The sequence below is a fragment of the Ochotona curzoniae genome, unplaced genomic scaffold (genome assembly GCF_017591425.1).
Source record: "Ochotona curzoniae isolate NIBS_2020 unplaced genomic scaffold, NIBS_Ocur_1.0 contig_1274, whole genome shotgun sequence".
Taxonomy (NCBI): domain Eukaryota; kingdom Metazoa; phylum Chordata; class Mammalia; order Lagomorpha; family Ochotonidae; genus Ochotona; species Ochotona curzoniae.
Genome location: NW_024465023.1, coordinates 20698732 through 20717539, shown reverse-complemented (window position 1 = coordinate 20717539; position 18808 = coordinate 20698732). Strand labels below are relative to the sequence as shown.

The window sequence follows — 18808 nt, the reverse complement described above, 5'->3', positions numbered from 1 at the left end:
CAGAACGAACTCTACAACTACTCCAGTCAAACACTGACAGCAAAAAATCTGTGTGAATGGAGCCAATGGACATTGGGAGGGTGATATCCTCCTTCGATTGGTGAAAATGGCAGCATTTCAGAACTATCCAAACCACTGAGACAGAACCCTCAGAATATGGACACATTGAGACCCTGGGCTGATATGAGGTGGCGGTTCCTCATCCCTGGGTACTGGGACATTTGGAAAGTCGTGTGAGGTTTCACCCCTTGTCTCTCCCCTTCCCCCAGAAACAATTGGAAAAAATAAGTTCACCCAGTTTCCCCTAAACCTTGATCCCTCCCACCCTGATCAACCATGTAATCATCATAAAAAATAAAAGAATGTAGACTGCATGTTGGGGGTGAGGCAAGTGTTGGCTAGAAAAAACCACCTTTAGCTGGGAGTAAATTTCAGAGAAGGCCTGAGTTCTGAGTCAGCATCTCTCTAGGGTTCTGGGTGAACACCACAGCACCCACCAGTGACAGTACCAGTCTGCTCAGAGTGGAGTACTATGAGGATAGTTTGGCCACTGCCCCACAAGGCCAAGGTCAAAGTGAGCACCTTCCCTGATCTCAATTCTTAATGTTCCCTGAGAGCTCTGATGTTCAAAAGAGGTACTTGCTGAAGTGGCCCAAATTTGTGTGGTCTCAGGATGTTTTTAAAAGGCATATGGTGATCACCACCTCCTTCCCCTCGAGGTGCTTTCCCCCCCCCCCCCCGCCCCCCAACAGCTGCTTCCTCCCTCGGAAACCTCAGCAGGCAGAGGCAGGAAAGTGATATGATCCAACCAGGATGTCTGGCTTCCAAAGTTGAAGATTGTCTCGGGGGCCTCCCAAGATGCCATGAGGTTTGGGATAGGCCTTTGTTATCCAGCACCTTTCCCTCAATAAACTGCCACCCGTGAGATAATTTCAAAGGGAACGGTGGATGTGAATCCAATTACACAAACTTATTTACAAGGATGAATTAGCTCATGTCTGCAAAGCACTTTGAGCAATTTGGATACACTTCCTAAACTGTTTACCTAAGGTATTACCTCACCCTTAAGTCAATTTCCTAGAGCTAGGACAGGCTAAATTCAGCTACCATTACAAAGTAATCTTCCCATGAATTTTTCCAACATCTAAAATGTATTATCATTAATGGTGATACATACAGTTGGCTTGTTGAGACAAGACTATTATTCTCTGTATATTTTTGTGTATTTTCATTTACTATTTTTATTGAAAATGTATTATAAGGCTCTTGTGCAAAAAAATGATACCTTGATAGGACTATATTTAAATAGATACTTTTAGTCTGAAAGAATCACATATATTTTCAACATACGGTAACCAGATGTCTTAATTATGTATGGGTGTGCATGTTTTAGCAAATTTTCTGTTAGAATTCCAGTTCCCTGAATATAAACTATCCTAAATGTCCTCCTGGATATCTGGTTTAAAAAAGAATGTAGAAGCACAACGACTCAAACAGTTTCAGGTATATATAGAATATTCTAGTGACTGTAAAGTCATTATGGTGGTCACTTTAAAAATCTAGTAACAAGGGCCCAGCGTGGTAGCCCAGCGGCTAAAGTCCTCGCCTTGAATGCACCAGAATCCCGTATGGGCACTGGTTCTAATCCCAGCAGCCCCACTTCCCATCCAGCTCCCTGCTTGTGGCCTGGGAAAGCACTCAAGGACGACTAAAAGTCTTGGGACCCTGCACCAGTGTGGGAGACCCAGAAAAGGCTCCTGGCTTCAGAGTGGCTCAGCTCTGGCAGTTGTGACTGCTTAGGGGGTGAATCAGTGGATGGAAGATCCTCCTCCCTGTCTCTCCTCCTGTCTGTATATCTGACTTTCCAATAAAAATAAATCTTTAAAAAAATCTAGTAATGCTGTTTGCCATGGTGCCTCGTGAGGGATCAGCAGTTTCAAGATGAAGCTGAATATCTCCTTCCCAGCCACTGGCTGCCCAAAGCTCATCGAAGTGGACGTTGAGCGTAAACTTCGAACTTTCTATGAGACGCGCATGGCAACTGAAGTAGCTGCCGATGCTCTGGGCGAGGAATATAAGGGCTACGTGGTCCAGATCAGTGGTGGAAATGACAAACAAGGCTTCCCCATGAAACAAGGTGTCTTAACCTATGGCCGGGCTCGCCTGCTACTGAGCAAGGGGCACTCCTGTTACAGACCCAGGAGAACTGGGGAAAGAAAACGCAAATCAGTGCAGGGCTGCATTGTCGATGCCAATTGAGTGTTCTCAACTTGGTTATAGTAAAAAAATGAGAGAAAGATATTCCGGGATTGACTGATACCACGGTGCCTTGTTGCCTTGGACCTAAAAGAGCAAGCAGAATCCGCAAACTTTTCAATCTCTCAAAAGAAGATGACGTGTACAAGTATGTTGTGAGAAAGCCCCTAAACAAAGAAGGTAAGAAACCTGGGACCGAAGCACCCAAGATTCAGTGTCTTGTTACGTCACGAGTCCTCCAGCACAAATGCCGGTGCATTGCTCTGGAGAAACAGCGGGCTAAAAAGAATAAGGAAGAGGCTGCAGAATCTGCGAAACTTCTGACCAAGAGAATGAAGGAGGCCAAAGAAAAACACCAGGAGCAGATCGCCAAGAGACGCAGGCTGTCTTCCCTGAGAGCATCCACTTCTAAGTCAGAGTCTAGTCAAAAATAAGGTTTAAGAATAATTAATAAATAAAATTGGATTTAAAAAACCTAGTAACAAGAAACAATTTTCTGCCACCCTGGCTGTTGCTTGCTGAAGCTTCGGCAAAGACCAAGGCTGGTCCACTCTCCTTTTCACTAATATGTCACCTACCAGAGTCCTTACAATATTTGATCATTAATGAAGGGGCTTGTTGAGAAAGAAGGAAAGATACAGTAGATACACTGTAGCTCTTTTTGCTATCACTGTACAAGGAGGACTGTACTCAAGAACCTCTGGAGCGCTGATGCTTGGATGGATGTTGCTACCCTGAGGACAGGCCAGGGTGACCGTGGAGATCCCCATAGTGTCACAGTTACAGTTGGTGTAGCCACTCTTGATCCTGTTCTATATGAGTCAGATTTCTTAGTTGTAATCAACAGAACCGTTGTTGTCTACGCCAGACATTTATTCCAGAGATGTATTAGAAAGTGCACATAATCTCTACCCTGGCTGGGATCTTGCAGCAGAACTGCCCCCAGAAAAAATAATGCTACCTCCCTTCCTTGGGGGAAGTGGTTTTGATCACATCATTAATTCTGGACACGGTACAGAACTGCTGGACACTGCCACCGAGGCTTCTGGAAACAGGGTTCATCTGCTGCAGTAGACGTCACACCAGAATCCAGAAATGCCTGCTTTTAGGCAGATGGTCAATGAACGACTCAGTGACTGTCATAGTGTGTCTCATTGGTAAATGTTAGGGTCCTGTATCTACACCCTTCTGCCCTCTGCCTTCTTTAGCATACACACTGATCTAGCTCCCCTTCCATCTTGAACTGGTTATTAATGTGAAAGAGAGTCTACAAAGCAAGGAGACCAAATTTCAGAAATTAACACAAAAACCATTTTTTTCTTCTTTATCGCCCCATCAGAGAGATAGTTTTAAACCTTTGAGTGTTTTTTACAAATCATTAAGCTTGCAGTTATTACGTGTTTTCCAAGGAATCTGTGAAACTTTCTTACCCTTAGCAGAAAATTTTGGTGATTATTTATAAAACCTTAGGGGAGAGCTTTCTAAGTATGACACAAAGCCAGAAACCATAAAGAAAAAATATTGATAACCTTTACTAACTCAGAAAATGATCATAAACAAAAGGACAACATTTGCAACTCAATATGACAGAAGACGAATGTCTTGAAAATAACAAGATCTGCTACAAACCATTTTAATACCACAGGAGGAAAACTGATCAGAGGCTATGGATGAGTAATTCATAAGTAGAAAGAGGCAAATGTTCAACAGCCACATGAAAAGATAATCAACCTAACTCTAACTAAAAAATGCACACCAGCCAACAGAAGTTAACTAATTTGGCAGTTCGGCCAATATCAGGTTCTTTTACTGAATATATTCCAGGAGTGGTTGATATATACACTTTCCCTATGACTTTGCTAGTGGCTGGTTTATTATGAGATTAAATGAAAGAACACAATCTCCAAATTTCCCAAAATATACAAATCCTTAATAGCAGGCAGTACAGAAGACAAAGGGTTTGATCTGTGCTCAATATGCTTCTGGTCCTGCTCACCTGTGTGGCTGCAATGATTCAGGGTAACATGTCCTGTTGATCTGGCAGGACCTATAAGACTCTAGGGCCAGAAGTTCTTATAAGCAAGGTAAAGCCTGCATAGCATTGCTAGCTGCTTGCTTTGCTGGAATACTACCCATCTTAAGAATAAAAAAGTTACTGAAGCATTTTTAGGGGCCAGTATTGTGGCACAGAAGGATAAGCCACCACTTCTAACGCTTTATCAGAGTGTCAGTTTGAGTCCCAGCTACTGCGTTTCTGATCCATCTTCCTGCTAGTGCACCTGGGAAGGCAACAGAAGATGGCACAAGAGCTTGAGCCCTGGCAACCCATGTTGGAGACCAGGATGGAGCAAGGTTTAGCCAGACCTGGCTGTTGGGGCCATTTGGAGGAGAGAACCAGCAGGTGGATAATCTTTACCTCTCTTTCTCTCCTTCTCTGTCACTTTGCTTTTCATGTAAGGACATAAATTTTGAATCATTTTTTAGGGGCTAGCATTGTGCAATCTGCAGTGAGCTCAGCTGCTGGCTGCAGCATTCATCCTATATTGGAGGGTTGCATCGAGTCCCAGCAGCTCCACTTCCAGTCTAGCACTCTGGTATTGTGCTTGCTAGATGGAGCAGTGGATGATGGCACTAGAGCTTGGATCCCTGCCCCCACTCAGGAAACCTGAATGTAGTTCTAAGATCCTGGCTTTGGCCTGGACCAGTCAAGGCCATTGTAGCCAATTGAGGAGACTTTCTTCCTCCCTGCCTTTCTCTATCTGCTCTCCATCCCTTCCTCATTCTTTCCTTTTTTCCCCCCTCTCCATTTTAAAATCATTAGTAAAGCTTAATTTTTAAAAGTGCTTTTTATTTGAGGAAGTCTCCTATGTAGGTGTTAGGGTTCCAAGTACTTGAATCATCACTAGCTAATCCCCAAGGTGCCCATTTGTGGACAGATGGACTTGGAAGCAAAGCCAGAACTTGAACCCAAGCAGTATGGGATCCAGGTGTCCCTAGAAATATGTAACTGCTGCACCAAATGTCTGCAGCTAAAAATAACTTTTTATTACTAGTAGAAATGCTGTGGTACCACCTCTGAAGGTGTGAGAATGAAAGTGTTCATTCTCAATGGGGACATGTAACTATCTAGGTATTTCAGATGTAAACTCTCACATTCCTACTTACACTGGTTAGAATGACCTGCAGGTGTGTGTGGCGTGGCGGGAGGGGGGGAGGGTGGTCATGAACAGATATTTGGTACAGTAGTGAAGATTTTGCTTAGGATGTCCATATCCCATCTAGTGGAGTGATAGAATTTGAGTCTTGATTCTGATTCTAGGTTCCTGTTGATGTGTATGTACCCTGGAGGCAGTGGATGATGACTTAACTAGTTGAATCTCTGATAGGCACTTGGAAGGCCCAGCTTGAGTTCTGGGTTCCTGACATTGGTCTGGCCCATCCTTGGATGTTCCAGATGTTTGGAGAGTGAACCAGCAGATAGGAGTGTTTCTCTATCTCTTTGCCTTAAGATTTTTTGAAAAATTACCTTGGTTGCATGAGGATAAATTGTCATCATAAGTCAAAAATAAGTGCAGGGAGCAGGCATGCAGTGTTAACAGCTAAGTCAACTACATCCCATATTGGATTGATTCTCAGCTCAGCTCTTGCCTCTGTCTTCCTGCTAATGCTCACTCTGGGAGGCAGCAGTGATGGCTCAAGTACTTATTAAATGGCACCCGTGTGGCATAGCTGGACTGAGTTCCTGGTTCTTGGGTTTGGGTTGGCCCAGTCTGGGCTACTGTAGGCATTTGTGGAGTAAACCAGTGGATTGGAGCTGCTTCTGAAGTGTCTTTCTTTATGTCCCTAAATCAACTAAATTTTTAAGTAGGGAAAAATAGTCATTGCATTTAGGTAACTTTACAAAGGCAATTTGTCAATGAATTTTTAGAAGATTAATTCATTTTTTATTGGAAAGTCTGATTTAGAGGACAGAGAGAGAGGGAGGGAGCGAGGGAGGGAGAGGGAGAAAGAGCTTGCATTCACTGGTTCATTCCCCAAGAGACCACAATGGCTGGAGCTGATCTGAAGCCAGGAGCAAGGAGCTTCCTCTAGTTCTCCTATTCAGGTAGAGTATCCCAATGCTTTGGGCCATCCTCTACTGCTTTCCCAGGTCACAAGCAGGGAGCTAGATGGGAAGTGGAACAGCCAGGATGTGATCTGGCACCCATATGGGATCCTGGCATTTACCAGGTAAGGATTTAGCCAATGAGCCATCTTGCTGGGCCCCTTGTTAATGAATTTATCAGTCAGGTGAATATGCTGTAGAAACTAGTGGTCTTGTGACATCTTATCCTAAGAAAGTAATTGAACACACATGGAAAGATCTGTGTCTGGAAATACATGGCTGCATCACTGTTAACAGTGCAAGATTGCGATGAAAATTTTTGTCAGTAGGATAGTGATACAAAGCAGATCAAGTGGTAATAATGGGGGCCTGAGGCATTAGTAGGAGTGAGGGAAGTTTATACAGGGTCAGAAATGTTTGTGATGGTGGCCATATATACTATCTTTGATTGTAATAATGATTTTGTGCATATATAGATTTGTTTACATTTTTCACATTATATACTTTATGGTTTATTGAATATCAGTTATACCTTGGCAAGGAGATCACGGGGAATTTGAGTGTCCTCATAGGCTGAGAACTCTGAGGTCAACCATTCCCCGTCAGATCTCCCACATGGGATAGAAGAAGCCCAAAACCCTCCTCACAGGGACTGATGCTATCGGAACAACAGCCAGGAGCCCCACGTAGTCCTCAGAAACAGAAGAACAGTAAACTTCCTTCGGGACTTGGGAGAGGAGCTTTCTCCAGTCCTCACTTAGTTCCAACTTTGGATCCCCACCCTTTCTTGCAATGACCATCAGGGTCGCTCTGGAGCCCCAAACATTAGATCAGATAGAGAGAAACCAATGAGGAAACCTTAGAACAGACAGGAAAAAGTCAGCTTGGACTCCCATATACCTCACTAGGTAGGATACAAATATCAGTTACTCCCCACTAAAGTATTGAAGATTTCTCTGCACACCCCTCCTAAAACTGTTCTGTGCCTCAATTGTTAACATATGACTTGTTAGAGTTATAAGCCTGTTTGGACTATCCTAAGATTCACGAAGTTCAGGGAAAATCACACTTGAATACTGTAAGCTGCTAAATATAAATATGAAGGAAAAAAAGCCACGAGACAGCTGAATAGTACCCTATAACCATTTTAAGGTTTATAGCAGTCAATTATGTATAAACTAAAATTGAGATGTCAATGAAGTAGTTACAGGATGTGGTTAAGAATTTGCATTTTCTAACACATTGATCACTCAGTAGCATGTCAATTAACTTCATGATGTTGTAAAGTCCCATGTTTCTTCCTGTTGTTGAATTTGTGTTATGGCTTTTCATTGGAGGGGATGATATTCTGCCAGCTCTACTTTCAGACCAAGGATGGTCTCCCAATGAAACTGTTGAATTTATCTGGAAAATATGCTGGACTCTCTGCATGGTCCATGCCGCCAATGATGGAATTATGACTGGTTATGAGCTGTACTGCTGTAATAATATGGAGGAAATCAATATGGGGGAGGGCTTGGAGAAGGGTTGGGGGAATCTCAGAGGCTATGGAACTGTGTCATAAAATCAAATTATTATAAAAAATTAATAATATGTGGGAAAACAATGGTGAGGGAGGAAGGAGTGGGGAAGGGAGAAATTCCTGTACCTCTAAAAGCGCATCATGGAAAATAATATATATAAAATATATATAAAATATATATATAAAATATATTTTATATATAAAATATATATAATATATATTAAAAATATATTTTATATATATATAAAATATATATATAAAATAGTCACAGTGAGAGATTACATTACCTTACAGAGTTAATGAAAGAAATTCATCTTCTATTGAGGGCACTTAAAAAGTTCTTGAGGGTCCCTGGTGTGATAGCTTAGTGGCTAAAGTCCTCACCTTGAATGCACCAGAATCCCGTATGGACACTGGTTCTAATTCCAGCAGCCCCACTTCCCATCCAGCTCCCTGCTTGTGGCCTGGGAAAGCACTCAAGGACGACTAAAAGTCTTGGGACCCTGCACCAGTGTGGGAGATCCAGAAAAGGCTCCTGGCTTCAGAGTGGCTCAGCTCTGGCAGTTGTGACTGCTTAGGGGGTGAATCAGTGGATGGAAGATCCTCCTCCCTGTCTCTCCTCCTCTCTGTATATCTGACTTTCCAATAAAAATCAATAAATCTTTAAAAAATTATACCTTGGCAGACATTTAAAATAGATATTAGCTAATATATTGAGAAGAAGATTTATTGAGCATTTAACATGTGCAGGTTCTACAAATATTGTCTTTTTGATTCTTATCCTAATTCTCTGAATTTGGATTATTTTATTTCTTCATAGATGATTAAGCTAAAGTTTAAAGGACTTATATTATCTGTCCAAAGTCTCATAGTTAAAAAGTGGATGAGAGCAGTATTCTACAAACTATAGCCAAACCAATGCCCCACTTGTTTTTGTAAATAGAGCTTTACTGGAATACAACCATGTCTACATACTAGACATACAATAACAAAGTTGAGTTGCTTGCAACAGAGGCCATATGGCCCATGTCTTCCTTAATTTTACGTTGTGACTTGGCAGCCATGATGCCCATTAAACATTCCTACATGCTGCTCAATTGCCTACTTCTCCCCTTGCAAGTGCCAGTACCCCATGTGGGTGATGTTTTGTATCCTGGCTGCTCCACTTCCCGTGTAGCTTTCTGCATGTGACCTAGGGAAGCAGTAGAGAATGAGCCTTGGGACCCTGCACTTGTATGGGAGACTTGGAAGAAGCTCCTGGCTTTGGATAGGTTCAGTTCAGACCATTACAGCCATTAATGGAGTGAACCAGTGGAAAGGAGCTCTTTTTCTGTTTCTCCTTCTCTCCATAAATCTGCCTTTCTGATAAAATTAAATATATCTTTCAATTTTTTCTGGATATTTCTGTGAAGGTATTTTAAGATTAGATTGTTATATAAAACAATAGTTTTTTGGTATAAAGTAGATTATCTTCCATGGTGTATGTACGTGATTCTCATCCAATCAGACTAACTCCTCCAAGGGAGAATTTTTTTAACCAAAAACTTATTTATTAGAAATGCAGAGCAAGAGAGATGGATAGAGAAAGCGAGAGTGAGAGGAAGAGGAAGAGAAAGATAGAGACAAACATCTTGATCTGTTGGTTTACTCCCTAAATGGCTGCAATAGGTCAGGTATGGGTCTGGCTGAACTCAGGAGCTACATACTTCTACACACTTGAGCCATCATCTGCTGTCTTCCTGGGCATATTAGCGGGAAGATAAATTGCAAGCAGAGTAGCTGAGATTCAGATGATATGCCATGGAGGTGTCTCAAAGAGTGGTTTAATCCACTGTACCAAAATGCTCACCTTCAGAAGAGAGGAATTTTGCTGTTCCCTGGGTTTCCAGCCTGCTGATGCACCCTGTAGATTTCTGGACTTTCCATTCTTCCATTTCATGAGAGGCAATTATTTAGACTAAATCTCTGAATATATGATAAAAAAAAATAGAGGATAGCTAGCTAGACTGATAGATTTAGGATTTTGATCTCCACTGATGGTCCTTATGTCTCTATAAAACTCTTGCTAATATAGCCCACAAAGCCTAAAATATTTAGTATTTGGCCTTTTACACAAACAATTTACTGACCCCTGTGTAAGTACCAAGATCTGAATCCAGACATGTAGAATATCCGTGTATTCCTGTCAGAAAAAGTATGCATGGCGAAGGTGGTGGAAATATATGCATTGGATATGTTAGTAGCAGCTTTGAATAACACTGTGTTTTAAGTTCTTTCCCTCTGTGTCAAAGACTGACTGGGTATTTGCCAATCCACATCCAGAAAGGATATGTTTCCTGGCATTCCTTGCAGTTAGGGCAGTTGTAGCTGAATTCTGACTATAATATATATTGTAAATCAAAATGATCTGTTCCTTCTACAAGGGACTCATTTCCAGTGCATCTGGCTGGACTTGAAGGCCTTTGGACTGGGGGAACTGCAAGTTGGCAGAAGTGTGGCTCTGGTTTGTGATGTGAACTATAAATAAACTTGCATTGTGTTCAGCAACTGAGATCGGGGATCTACTTGTTCTTGCAGCACAAGCTGCCTTCGCCTAACTGCATCAACTTCCAAAGCAAACTCTGTAACTATTTGGCTTTGAGCTGGGCTGGACCCACATGATCATCTTAATTTGACACTCCAGAATGCAAATGTCAAAGCATATCTCCTTATTCAGCGTCTTCACTCTGTGTTTTCCAAATGATTTGAAAGATAAACATGGAGTAAGATAATGACTATTCAGTTCGGAGCAAAAAATAGTACAGCACACAAATAACTTGCAATTAGCATAACAATTCTTACTATTAATATAAATCTTTCATTTCTCCTCTATTTTTTATAGCTTAGAAATTTGCCATGTTTAATTAAAATCCCCCGATATACTGTGTTTTTGATGAAAGGCAAATCGATCAAACACATGAATACATGATGCCCTTAATTTGTTGATCAGTTTATATAAGAAATCCAAGCAAAAAGTAATTAAGACCTACTATGTGCATCTTCTTGTACAGCAGTGCTTTTTGTGGTTAATATTCAGATGAAGATGCTGGTGGATTCAGGCTGCTTATACTAATGCTCATCTGTTAAAGACTTTTTGCTAAAGTTGACCACCATTGTACTTTATTGAAAATTATAATCCTTGAGCTGCATGTTACTTTATTAGACATCTGGCTGATAAATTTAGGTAGGATCTTTTCATGACCACCATGTGCTGCAGGGAATACTAATTTACTCTGTAGACCAAATTAATTGGAAAGGTCTTTTCCAAACAAAACACAGGAATGACTATTAACATATTGCTTATAAATGTGTTTGATCTACTCTGAGAACTTGTGCCTGATTCTTCCAATACCTGATTAATATCCCTTCTTTGTGCTACAACTTCAGTTGCCGTGAGCACAAAGTTGTGTCAGCTCTGTCATGTGAATTATGCCATGTCCTCTAGTGAGGACTCCTTCTGGTTCCTCTGGCAGCCTTGGAGGCAAAAGATGAGTTGTAATTTCATAGCCTAAGTAATTGACTCAAACCAGAAACACAATAACTGCTTGTTTTAATACAGACCACATATTTCGATTGATTTGTATGTAGAATTAGAAAACTCTTTTAAATATTTACAGTTATACTCTTTAATGATATTTTCGTATGTCACACTCTTTAAAAAAAAGTTTTATTCATTTTTATTGGAAAGGCATATTTACAGAGAGAGAGAGAGATGCCTGTCTGCTGGTTCACTTCCCAAGGGGCCACTACAGCCAGAGCTGAGCTGATACAAAGCAGGAGCTTCTTCCAGGTCACCCATGTGGGTGTAGGGTCCCAAGGCTTTGGGTCATGCTTTACTGCTTTCCCAGGCCACAAGCAGGGAGCTGGAAGGGAAGTGGAGCAGCCAGGACATGAACCAGTGCCCATATGGGATCTTGGCACTTGCGAGGTGGGGATTTAGTTACTAGGGCATAATGCTGGACACTATATGTCATACTTTTTTTTAAAGATTTTTTTTTATTTGAAAGGCTGTGTGAGAGAGAGGAAAAGACAGTGACAAAGGGAGCTCTTGCATCTGCTGGTTCACTCCCAAGCTGCTTGTAACAGCCAAAAACAGGCCAAGCTGGAGCCAGGAGCCAGGAGCCTCTGCCAGGTCTCCCACATGAGTGGCAGAGGCCCAAGCAGTTGGGCCATCTTCCACTGATTTCCCAGTGCTGTAGCAGGGAGCTGGACCAGAATATAGCAGATCTTCTATGGAATCTCTATGGAATGCCAACATCACAAAGGATAGCCTAAACCAATTGAACCACAATGTTGGCCCATCACATGTATTTCTAAAAGTCGGTTTGTATTCCTACCTCAGGATATTGTATACAACTTGATAACAGCAAAGACTGTTCAGAAAAGATTGAAGAAAAGGTGAGAAAAACCTCACATCCCTTTACAGAGAGAGGCTCTGAGTTGTGTGTGAGCAAGTGTGTGTACTCAGAGGTGAAAGAACCGAGACTTAGATGTGACATTTACCCAGAAGAGAGTAAAAGACTAGTCAAGAGGAAGGAAAAGTTTGTCGTGAAGCCATTTCTCATTCTTGTGTTAGCTTTGATCTAGCTTACAGAGCCGTTTAGTGTGTGCAGACTCAAAGGGAATGGTGCTTTCTAAAAATGTCCCAAGAAGGAGGTATCCAGTGCATGCGGTATGTGGCCAGGATAAGGATTCAATTCTGTGGGTATCATTGCAAATTCTCCAAGGTGTGTTTTCAACCCCTTTCCTGGGGACCTGTTTCCTATAGGACAGCTGGTCATCATCTTCAATATACAACATTACATCATCTCTCGGGTTTGTGTTTTGCCTTTCTCTTTTTTTCTTTCTCCATAAGACATCCGCTCTCTTACTTCTCTCTTTTAGGATCTTATTTCCTAAGCAGTAACATGTCTATGTCTGCTCTTAGAAGGCCCCTGAGCTGTTTCTTTAATCCTGGAGCTCTGTAAACCACCCATGAAAAGAACATGACAAATGCCCAGAAAGAAAAGCTGGCGTATGAAAGCCCCAAGTGTCACTTTCCTTGTTCGCCTGCTTGTCTCATTCCTAGCACTTTCATTCACTTCTAAGCACAGTCTCTGGGCCAGCAATCTTCGCTGTTCTGGCATATCACTGTGGACTAAAACTAACCCAAACCCTACTCTCACAAACTTCCTATCCTGATCAGGGAGACACAAGCTAAACAAAATCTAAGAACTGAAGCATTCCAACTACTAATTATGATCCAGCAAAATGAATTAGGTTGGGCCAGAAGTTTGACAATGAGTTAAACTACCTGCTGTGATGCTGGCATCCCATAAGGCCACTAGTTTGAATCCTTGCTGCCGCATTTTCAAACCAGCTCCCTGCTAATGTGCCTGGGAAAACAGTGTAATTTTGACCAAGTATGTGGGGCCGACCTGGATGGAGTTCCTAGCTCTTGGCCTTGGCCTGTCCCAGCCCTGGCCATTGTGGCTATTTGAGGAGGACATCAGTAGATGGAAGGTTGGTCTCTTTCCCTGCCTCTCCTTTCTCCTTTAATTCTGCCTTTGAAATACATGAAATAAAACTTTAAGAAGGTTAAGAAGAGAAATCAAGTGACAAAAGGGACAGATAATGGTTGGGGGTTTGACACAAAAGCGAATTTTTTAAAATTTATTTTTATTGGAAAGGCAGATATACAGAGAGGAGGAGAGACAGAGAGGAAGATCTTCCGTCTGATGATTCACTCCCCAAGTGACCACAATGGCTGGAGCTGAGCTAGTCCGAAGCCAGGAGCCTCTTACAGGTCTCCCACATGGGTGCAGGGTCCCAAAGCTTTGGGCCGTCCTCTACTGCTTTCCCAGGCCACAAGCAGGGAGCTGGATGGGAAGTGGGCTGCTGGAATTAGAACCAGCGCCCATATGGGATCCTGGCACATTCAAGGTGAGGACTTTAACCGCTAACCTATCACGCTGGGCCCTCAAAAGTGAATTTTTAAAAAATTGTTTATTTATTCAAAGGCATAGTGTTAGGGAGAGAGTGCGGCAGTCTTCCTGTTGGTTCACTTACCAAAAGCCCAGAACAACTGGGGTTGCACCACGCCAAAGCCAGGAGTCAGGAATTCAAGCACTTGTTACTACTCTACACTGCCTTCCCAGCTGTGTTAGCAGGGAGCTGAATTGAAGGTAGAGAAGCTGGGATTCAACCCAGCACCCATAAAGGATGCCAGCGTCCAGGTGGTCACATAACCTGTGCCACAGTGCTGGCCCCAGTAGGTGTATTTTGAGTGAAGACTTCAAGGAAGTGAGCAAACCAGCCAAACAAGTTGGTAGCTGGAAAAACAGGCCAAGAAAGCAGCAAGGGTGAAAGCTTTGAGGTCAGAACTGGCTGTTATGTGTTAAAAAAAACAAAGTGGGAAGCAGTACGGTGGTTAAAGCCTAGCGAAGTGGGAGTTGCAAATGGCAGTAGGATGAAGACAAAAGGTGAGGGGCAAATTGTGTAGGATCTGATCTACAGAAGGACTTGAGCTTTTACATCAGAGTAGCAAGCCAGTGGTGACTTTTCGGGGCATGGAGGAAGATCTGTCAAAGCCTTAATAAGATCTTCCTGGCTGCTTGTTAAAGGTAGATAGAAGGATGAAGGGTAGGAGGTGGGAGAGCAGCCATGAGAGATTCTGATGTCTTGCACTGGAGCAGTAAAAGCCACGGAAGTAGGAGCAGGAAGAAGCAGCCAGATTCAAGATCTCCTTTGAAGAGTGAACAAGTAAAACTTGCTGATATAATAGTTGTGAGCATGAAAGAAGCGTTGAGAGTTACTTCCAGATTGTCGTTCTGTAACTGGAAGCATTGTGATGTCATTTATGACACGGAGGTTGCAGGAGTGAGTGAATTTGTAACTGTTTCTTAGGACGTGCCAGAGACGACTCTTAGACCTGCATGTGACAAAGCTGGGCTGTCTGTGGACCTACAAGTGTGTAGTTCATGGAGGACGTCCTGCTTCAAGATACAAATCATGGAATCATCATCAGAGAGAAGGTAGGAATGAGAACCCCAAGGTATTAAGTGTGCAAATGAAAGTGAAGAGGTCCAAGTACTGAACACTGGAGCACTTCAGTGTCGAGGTGGGGGGAGATGGCAAAAGCACTTCAAGCACTGTGCGCACCATGGATATCTAAACTTTAGAGAAGGAAGGTGATTTGGCTCCATGTGGAGAAAGGAGAGAATGCTGCTGTGTGGAACAGAGCTGTTTTGATGAAACTCTCAAGAATGAATATACGGCAGTTAGTAAGCAGGGCAAGGTTGGTGTTTAGAGGTGGATGAAGGTGCGGCCTAGCTGCAGTGGGCAACAGCAGGAGAGTTTCCCTGCTGTTGGTTTCCCTTCTCTTGTTTCACTTCTCTATGTCCCAATGAAATAAATGACTAGGTTGTAGGGTGGGCTCTCCAGCAGTGGCCGCTGAGATGGTGCACTCTCTGAAGTTAGAGATCTCACCTACAGAAGGCTGACTGGTGCGTGCCTCTGCAGAGACACTTGAAGGGAGTGGTAAAGGTGGAAGTGCATGTGTGTGTGCTGGAACTGAGATGACCTTTAGAATGGTTGCAGACTGGGGCAAGGGGACTGGGCTTTGGTTTCTTTATCTACATCAGCCAACAATGACCCAGGCAACTCCTCCATGAAAAGTTATGGTATCTCTGGGCTGTATAGTTTCCTGTGGTTGAAGGTAATGGCTGAAGGAGGACTCGGCTCTAAGCCATCATTGACAAGTTTTCCCAGCAACCAGGGTATGGATGTGCTGGCTCTGAAGAGGGCTAAGACATGGGTGCCATAGTATCAGCAGCAAGCCGCAATAACATTAAGAGGTTGGATATTGCTCTTGACAATGTACATTAGCTGCAGGTAGCTGCTTTCTCCACTCTTGCTGGCTTTTGTCTGATGGTTAATACCTGCAGCTAGTATAGCATCATTAAAATCCTTTGGGAGAGTAACTATAGGGATAGACAACAAAGAAAAGGTATGCAAGAACAGTGCCATTAAATTACTGCCAAGTGTTGCAGCCTACTAATCAGCAGGGCTTTGAAAAAAATACAGCCTGTATTGGACAGTAAAGAGATCAGTAATTTCTACAGCTTCCTTGGAATGTTTGCAGATGAACTGAGATGGTTTTGTCTTCACGATGACTAGGAGATCTACAAAGTAAAGGAATATTGTGCATAGTGAAAAACTGCCTTACCATAAGTATCAGTAGCACTGCTAATAAGAAAGAATGTGATAGAAAGTTAGGTACTTATTAATCAGGGCATTTTTTTTACTTTATATTTTGATGCACAGAGAGGGAGAGAAGGAGTCAAAGAACGATCTCTCCTAGCTGACTTCCCAGGTGTCAGAAACAGCAGGGCTGGATCAAACTAAATGCAGGAGTCTGAAACTCAATCTAGATCTCATGTGTGAATGGCATGGGTGCAAGTGCTTGAGCCATTGTCAGCTACATTCCAGGATGCAAACTGGCAGGGATTAGGCATGGGACTTGATCCAAGAATTTCAGTATGGGATGCTTAACTGCCATGCCAAAGCAGGCCATTTTTAGGGGGAAAGAGTGCTATTAATAATATCAAAGACAGTGGGAGTAAACTCCTATGGTGCAATCCAACAGGGGGCTTTTGGGGCCCCAGTAAGGGTCTTGCAGCTACCCACATTGATTAACAGAACATAGACACACATGGTATGACCTGTGCAGTCAAAAGTGTCTAGCTGGTAAAATTGTCAACATGCATGATGGGTAGAGCAGGTTTTGTCTTCCTGAGACTCAGACAGATGTTTAAATTCTGAAGCCTTTGTAAAGGTTGATGACTTCACGGCAAAGGCTTGTGTTCAAGGTGGATCTGGTGGGAGAGTGTGGCGTTGTGCCCCTAGAGATGACTCTCAGCACAGGGTTTATGATCCTAGCCCAAGTTGCTGACTGTTGTCTCTCTTCCAGTTCATTGTATGATCATCCCTGTACACCCTCTGTGCCAATGCCAGCTTCTACTACCCTCTGCCAGACACAAGCTCATGGGGCCATCATGTCCTGAACTGTGATCTCCAAACTGTAAGTCAAGATAAAACTGTTCTTTCTTCTCAGATATTACCAAGTAATGAAGTTAATGCTAAATGTCTAGGGTGTTTAGTTGTAATATGGGCAGAGACTGTTGAATCAGTAATTTCAATTCTTGTGATGGTCAAAGTATTCTTTTAGTGCAGTGTTGGCCAATTGTTTTCATGCCATGTCCTACAAAGAAATTGCTGATTATCTATAAGGTATCCTTGGGTAAACGGAGGAGGCTGAGAGTGAGAGGTTTCATCTGGCCACTCCTAAGGTGGTGAGATTAGAAGACTTCAGTGCTGGTGGGACACATTGGGAGTAAAACACTGAGTTGGGCTTTAGCAATGAGACTTGAAAACCTAGAAAGTTTAAGGCTGAAGCAAAAAAAAAAAGTAGCATAAACTTAACCAGTGGTTTTAATAGTTTGATGTTGAACTTGGGAATAATGTGTGTTTAGTTAAAATGTTTGTAGCAGTTTGGTCCACAAGGGAATAGTTGTGGGAAAAAATAAATTAAAAAGATTATTTTGGTGCAAAAATTTTGTTAAAATCTCTGCTTAATTTTTTTCCATGATGCACATTTTCTGTTTTCTCTTGGAAGATGTCTCATGCCAGTACATTAGATGGATTTAGGTTCCAAGCAAAAATGCCTGATTTCATATATGTGATTTGAAAATGAATAGTGTAAAACTGAGGTCAGTTCATACAATGCAAATGGTATGGAAATGCTTCAGACAATTTGAAATGTGAGTGTAACCAGTTAACGTTTATGTGAGTTAGAGACTAGGGAGGTTCTGTTGGTTGGCACCGAAAGTCTTCCCCATCAGACCTGAGACAAGAACTGAGGATAAAGCATAGGTTATGTGTGTAGATGTAGTTTAGCAGATCATCCAGAAGGTTCAACTTGAATGAGTTGGTTCATACTAAAAATGACTTCTTACTTCATATAAGTGGTCTACATTTATACATATAAAGTTAAGATTCTGGGAGTGAACCTGATGATTTCAGAAAATTTGGGTTTTAAAATGTATATCATCAGAAGAAATCCGGCAGAAACCACCTTAACTGAGTGACAAGTGGGCTAGATCATCCCCAGGCATATCCCAGCATCAGATGGTAAGAACATATTGGTACTTATATTGTTTTCTTGACAAAATTGCATGCTCTGAATCCAATGAAATCATTTGTACGTGTCAGACTTTTTCCAAACTGCGGTACATGCTACAAGGTAACTGGCTTGTACTCCTTAAAAGTGACAATTTTTGAATCTGAAAAGCAGAAATCATTATAGGTCAGAGATTAGACATGACAACTGAACGTCATGAAATTGTGAATGAGATGCTAGACCAGAGAAATACTAACAAGAAAAGATACCATTAGCACAATTGACGACATCTGGATTTGGTCTGGAGTGCAGGTGGCAGTTTTGCATAGTATTGAATTTTTTAAAAAAAATTTACTTCTTTATTATTATTATTTTATGATACACTTCCAAAAGGCTCTGGGATTTCACTTACTCCCTCCTCAACTTCCCTCTTCCCCCCACTGAGTTCCCCTATACTATTACTGTAGTATAGTTCTTCATACACAGTCATATGTCCATCACTGCAGGCATGGACAATGGCAGAGAGCTCAGCATCCCATTGTCAAGATACAGTTAACGGTTTCACTGGGAGTCCATCATTGATCTGGAAGTAGAGATGCAATACTGCATTGTATCTTCACATCTGGATATGATAGTCTCCATTACATAATTATTGTACATCCCCTTAAATGAAATGCCACAAAAGACAATTTAAGTAGTTATCCTGTGGTCATATGAGAGGATGTGC

General features: G+C 42.1%; 1 pseudogene; it reads left to right on the top strand.

Annotated features, from left to right (window-relative positions):
- The first annotated feature begins 1917 nt into the window (after positions 1-1917).
- LOC121170697 lies at positions 1918-2730 on the top strand (annotated as a pseudogene).
- The last annotated feature ends 16078 nt before the right edge of the window (positions 2731-18808 follow it).